Source organism: Poecilia reticulata, linkage group LG1, assembly GCF_000633615.1.
Source record: "Poecilia reticulata strain Guanapo linkage group LG1, Guppy_female_1.0+MT, whole genome shotgun sequence".
NCBI lineage: Eukaryota > Metazoa > Chordata > Actinopteri > Cyprinodontiformes > Poeciliidae > Poecilia > Poecilia reticulata.
The window spans coordinates 3,713,382-3,719,435 of record NC_024331.1 but is presented as its reverse complement, the minus strand read 5'-3'; the positions used below and the strand labels follow the sequence as shown (position 1 = coordinate 3,719,435).

Genomic DNA, 6,054 nt, shown 5'->3' with positions numbered 1-6,054 from the left:
CTTAAGATGCAAATTCATACGAGGAGGAGTGTCTGGATCAGCAGAAGGTCCTGAAGCCAATCATAGTAATGAGGTCCTCTGGGAGGCCCGCATGAGCACAAAATGGGGCCTTGCATGTGAATTTGGATGTGTGCACGTGCTCATGTGTACGTGTTAAGAGTTTATTCACTCTAACCATGATTTTTTTTTCTCCCAAAGCTGCAGTATGTAACTTTAGCAAACAAAAAAATATTTTGCATATTTTGTTGAGACTGTCACTGTGTCGTGACAATATGGTATGAGAATGAGAATCTGTGGAGAAAAAGAAAAAAAAAATCAAGTTCTTCTGTTTTCTCCCAGTGCTAACTAGAAACAACCAATCAGAACCAGGAGGCGGGTCTTAAAGCTGTCAATCACACTCTTTTCCTGCACAGCAATACACCTTCTCCCCTTCAGCAAAGATTAGTTAACTTAGCAACCACTGACAGCAGATAAACACTATTCCTGTAACTAAATTGTTTCTCTCCTATTACCACATTTTGTAGCAAATACAGAAAGTTGAGTGACAGTGCTAAGACCCTCCCTCTGGCTCTGATTGGTTGTTTTTAGTCTGGAGCGATGCATTTCTTTAGATGGCAAGAGCAGCTCAGGGAGGAGTTGTTGGAGATCGATCTTTTCACAGATTATCTGCCTCATAATAAACTGTGACAACATGCTGACAGGTTTAACAAAAAAAAAAAATTATGAAAGTCACATATGGCACCTTTAACGTTGATTAAAATTCAATGTTAACTCATTTTTTCCTCATCAAAGCTCCTTGATATTTGTAGTCAGTTGGTGTGCATCGGCAGATAAAATGAGAACAAGAAGCTAGCTTGTGGCCCTTTGACCGAACTGTCCCAAACACAAAATGAATTTTATGTAAATTACATGATCAATTAATATAAAGACAATGAAAACAATGGCACAGAAAGTTAGATCTGCAGAGAATTCACAATTAGGCTGGAACAAGAGGTTGAATATTAAACATTTCTCAAAGATAACTCTAAAGCACGTTTAGGAAAGGAAAAGTCTAAAAGCAGGGATGAGAAAAAGAGATGTGTGTTTTACAAACCATCTCAGCAGTTGGGAGCCGGTAAGACGTGCTCAGGCAGGATTTGAGAGCTACACACTTTGATTAAAAATATAAAACAATGAACAAAGTACAGTTCAGGAAACATATCAATGAAAAAGCATAAAATATTTTACTTATTTTGAAAAATTCTCAGAGTACAAAATGACATGAGTTTGTTTTAGATCATTTGGTCTCTGCATCACAAAGCAAAATAAACACATTACAAAAATACTAACTCAAAATGTTGAGTTTGAAGGCGTTTGAATCCCTGGTGGCTGTTAATTTAGAGCCTTTTAGGTAGGATGTGACATTTCTCTCCACCTCCGGTATTTTACTGCTGCACACAACAAGGGGCCCAATTTGTGACCCTTTCTGTTCTTTCCACCAACTCGCATCAGACATGTAGATTGTCTGAAACCTAAACATTTTCCCACAGCTGAGTAAAGACATTAGAGACAGGAGTTATTACTAGTTAGACTAAAAAAACAACAAAAAACCACAAAGCCCAACCACTTGGCAGGACAGAGACTTACAAAGGAATAACGAACAGCAGAGAGAAATGATTTTGTGACTCGTGGAGAATCAGTGGCAACCAGAGAGAAACTGAACGTCTGCTGTCTGGTTCCTAGTAAACATCCAGTTAAAAAGAAGTTGTTTTTTTCACAATGTATTTACTTTGAGAATAACACTGACTGGAACCCGACCTTTAACCAGCTAAATTAATATTCTTGGAATTGTTTTGAGGGAAGGTTTTGTAAAGTCACAGCCTGTAATGTTTTCTGCTGTTCTTCCTGTAGCAGACAGACGTCATATTCTAGTGAATTTATTGAAAATTGTATCCTCTGAGCGGATCCTATCAACATCACATCTGATTCACATATTAAAAATGAAAAAAAAAACAACAACAAAAAAACATACCCATTGACTAATAAAATAAGAGCTTGGATGGCTTTGTACATTGTATTTTCTCTGTCAAATGAGGTAAAGTTAAAGACCAAGGACTAATTTGTTTATAGAAAGCAGATGGTGGTTCAGATTTTGGAGTAATTTGTGAAAGCCGCATAAAGCATTAAATATTTTCTTTCTTCAAAACTCCCTAAAACTATTGACTGCATGTATAGTATGTTTTCTCTGTTGATCTGGTGGCTGAATTTCAATCTAACTGTAAACAGAACAGCAGAAGCTGCTCCGCTTGCTTGAATTTTGACTTTTTCCATTGAACTTTTGGTGTTTGTTTTTTGCTTTTGCCCTTTTATTCTCACCAAGAACTCTGAAAGCTGGCATTGTTAGGCAGTAAAATATTAGCTTTTTCATTTATTTATTTTTTTAAATAAATGCGTCTCCCCATGCTCAAGCGCTACTCGCGTAACAGCCCATTATCTCATGCCGGATTAAAAGTCGACCAGAAGCAGCTGCTGTTTGTTTGGACATGTTTTCTGCTCAGATCAAATGCTCTATGCCTGGAGAATCTTGGAAATGAAATTTGCATTAATATCCGAGTGTATGGCTGAACCATGGGTGCTCTGGTGAATAATGATGTTAACCGGATCCAATAAATCACTCAGCCATTCTGATTACTTAAGGGACTTGAGACTCCAACTATAAATAAACACAGACTCAGACTTCTTTTTAGAGAAAACTGTTTTACTACAACAAAACATTTCATTCAGATAAAATTATTCTGCTAATCAGTTAATTTGTTGTCTCCCCCCCCCTCATTCAGGCTGAAATTGTTTGGCTTTTAATTCATTTAATTCTGTCTGCATATGAATGTGTTCCAACACCTTTCATGGTTTATATTTTTTAACAGGCAGTGTTGTTCAAAGGTCACAACACCTAAAGGCCTTTACATGTCGAAATTTGTTCTCATTGTCGCAGTTGCGTGTCAAAAATCGCCTCATTTCGTTCTCATCCTCATGTCGTCCGGTGTTCTTCCTGTCACAACGTGTCCTTGAAATAGAAATAACTGTTATCATTCGCTTCGAAAAAAACTGGGATATGAAGTTTGTACTTCAAGAGCTCCTTTCAGTACCATTTAAAATGCCACATAAATTAAGAATAATAAAATAATAATAAAAAAAAAAACACTTTCGTCATATGCATTAAAACTACACAAAAAGCTTAAATCACGCTGACTTTAAAAATCCTGGTAGCCTTGGGGCAAAAACTGTTTTTCAGTCTGCTAGTCCTCGCTTTTACACTTCTGTAATATCTGCCGGGAGGCAGAAGTGAGAACACAGAGTGCTGTGGCTGAGTTTGGTCTCTGATTATGTTTTTAACTCTCTTTTCTTTTTTCTCTCTACTCATAACTTCAGTTGAAGAAATGTTCCCCGATTTCAAAACTTTGACTGGACCGGCGCTTCTACTTCCTGTGTCCAGTGTGCAAAAAATTTCATCCTCCAACTCAACATCGAAGCTATTTCAATAGATACATGTAGGTAAATGAAGATACCACTGCAGAATGATCAATTTCTCTGATTTTATTCTTTCTAAGTAAATGTTTGAGTAAAATGAACATTTTTCTTTTATTCTATGAACTACTGACACGTCTCAGAAACTCCACGCAAAAATGTTGAATTTATTTGCAAAGAAAATGAGAAATGGTCAAAATAACAAAAAAGATGCAGTGCTTTCAGACCTCAAATAATGCAAAGAAAACAAGTTTGTATTCATTTAGAAACAACAATACTGATGTTTGAACTCAGGAAGAGTTCAGTGCAGTGGTCTCTCCATGTTCTCCAAAGCTGCATTTGACCATCAGAAAGAGCAAAGTACTGGGAAGAGCATATGCTAATGCAAAGCCTCAACACGATGCAATGCAATTCAGTAAATCTTGGTATTGGTATCGAATCCTGATGCAGAGCTGTTGTCTGTCAGTTGTTATGGCAACAGGTATGTGTGTAGCGTAGCCGGCACAGAGAGAGCGGGGAAAAAATACGAAAAAGCAAACAGAATGGTTTTGTGTTGTTCTTCAACAATTTGTCTGTGATATTTTACCTGCGCTAAATCAATAATACCTCCAGCTTTCATTTTGCTAGCAGAATTGTTCTACAGCAGCGGCGCGGTTATAGATGGCAAGCAAAAGAATCGTCTTTCTGCTCTCCAGAGTTGTGCACAGTGCAAAAATTCTGGATGTTAATATCATGCAACGTGTATATGTATCAAACTTTAATAAAAAGGATCAGTGTTATTGGTGATACCGGCCCAGTGTTCACTTGGTGTTGGATCACAAGCAGAACATGCATTACCACACAACTAGTTCACTTAATGTTTTTTGGGGGTTTTTCATGCAGTTTAGTGCTCCTTATTTGGAGTCTTCGTAGACCAGGCCCCCCGTGTTGTCTCTTACTTGGTTGTGGAATCAAAGCGATCAACAGTCAGGCGAAACGTCTGCGTTGGAATCAGACTCTGTAAATGAGGCCACTGCTCTGTCTCCACAGGGCAGAGACAAGAGACCCCCAGAGGGATAAACAGTTTGCCACATCATCGCTAATTATCTGTAACCCTGATGTGCAGATCATAAATACCTGCTTTAATTATCATCTAAGAATATTTCTCTTATCAGCCTCACTGCAGTGCCAAGACGTTGGAGTGCGGAAGAGCTCTCCCAACGTAGTCACAAGCCTGGACGGGTAATCTGAAATCGCAATCTTCAAAAAAAATAAATAAATAAAAAAATGTACTCGCATTCTGCGCCCTTTACCACGGATCAAATAGGAGAACGTTCAGCTCTGATAAATAAAGACAATGCCCCCCGTCTGTGTCCATATGTGTTCATAATTAATGAAGTGCAGATATTGTGAAAGAGGTGACATCGGGGTCGAGCGTAGACAGACTGGCATTACCATAGGAACCAGCTGCACCCACGCATTCATAGAGGGGAAGGCAGCGAGAGTCGCAGCGAGCCGGGAAGAACAAGAGAGTGGAAAAGAGAAAGAGAAGGGGGAAAAGATGTAAGAGTGATCAGCCTTTGATGTGACTATCAGCCTGCAGGTCTCTTAATCTCTGGCTTCTAACTATTTTTCTGCCTATGTGATAGGATGAAATGAGATTAAGGCTCTTATTAAAACCTCCTCAAATTTACATGCTCCTTGCATCTGTGACACAGGTCCTTCGGCAATGTGGAAATGGCAGCTTAGCTGGAGATATAGAACAGAGAGGGAGGGTTTAAAGCAACAACTGATGGTAGTCAAACCACCTCTTCAGCGGAAGAGGAAGTAATAATACCTACAGGCGGCCTTGAGCCTTAAAAAAAAAAGAGATTCCTAAATGTTGAGCAGGAATTTACAGCTGGATTTCTGGACATTTGGGGGCCCGCGTGTCGCATCTTATCGGGTTGGTCCGAGTATCTCGACAGCAATCTGCGGGCTGCTTCGTGACGAAAAACGCTGGCGTCATTTCGTTAAGGCTCCAGCATTGATCTGCAGCTCTCTCTCTCCCGTTCCTCACTCGCTGCAAGGCCATGAAAAATTCCTTTTATCAAATTCAAGCTTTAATCAATTACTAAAGTAGGACCCAGTACACAGCTTTGTGGTTTTTTTTTTGGTATTTTTTTTGCAGTTGATTTTTATCAGCTTGCTTCCACACAGCTGACACCACAGTGGCATCGTGGCTGCAGCGGGGAGTTTGAAGGCAACATTTCATGTTTGAAGGACAAAATGAGACTGAAAATACAATGATTTTTCTTTTTCCTGAAGAGGACCGTATGGTGAACATTGTTGCTTATTAGCATAGATTTTTTATGTTATTTTACCTTATTAACCGTTGAGAGAAAGGTCTCTTCTACAGGGGTGACTCAGCCAAAAGGTCTGAAAACTGAAATCACTTCAAACAAAACTGTAATTTTACATGTCAAGTGCAATTAGGTATTAAGAGTAATGTAAAAAAAACAGCACAATTGTTGACATACAGGAGAATATGAAGTGCTATGACAAATAATGGACAAAGTACTCAACTCTAGG

The 6,054-nt window shown here is 38.8% G+C and overlaps 1 protein-coding gene across 2 annotated transcripts in view; it reads left to right on the top strand.

Annotated features, from left to right (window-relative positions):
- LOC103457085 (protein ELFN1-like) overlaps window positions 1–6,054 on the top strand; it is a 128,053-nt gene that overhangs the window by 33,019 nt on the left and 88,980 nt on the right. The gene's annotated exons all lie outside the window — the stretch shown is intronic.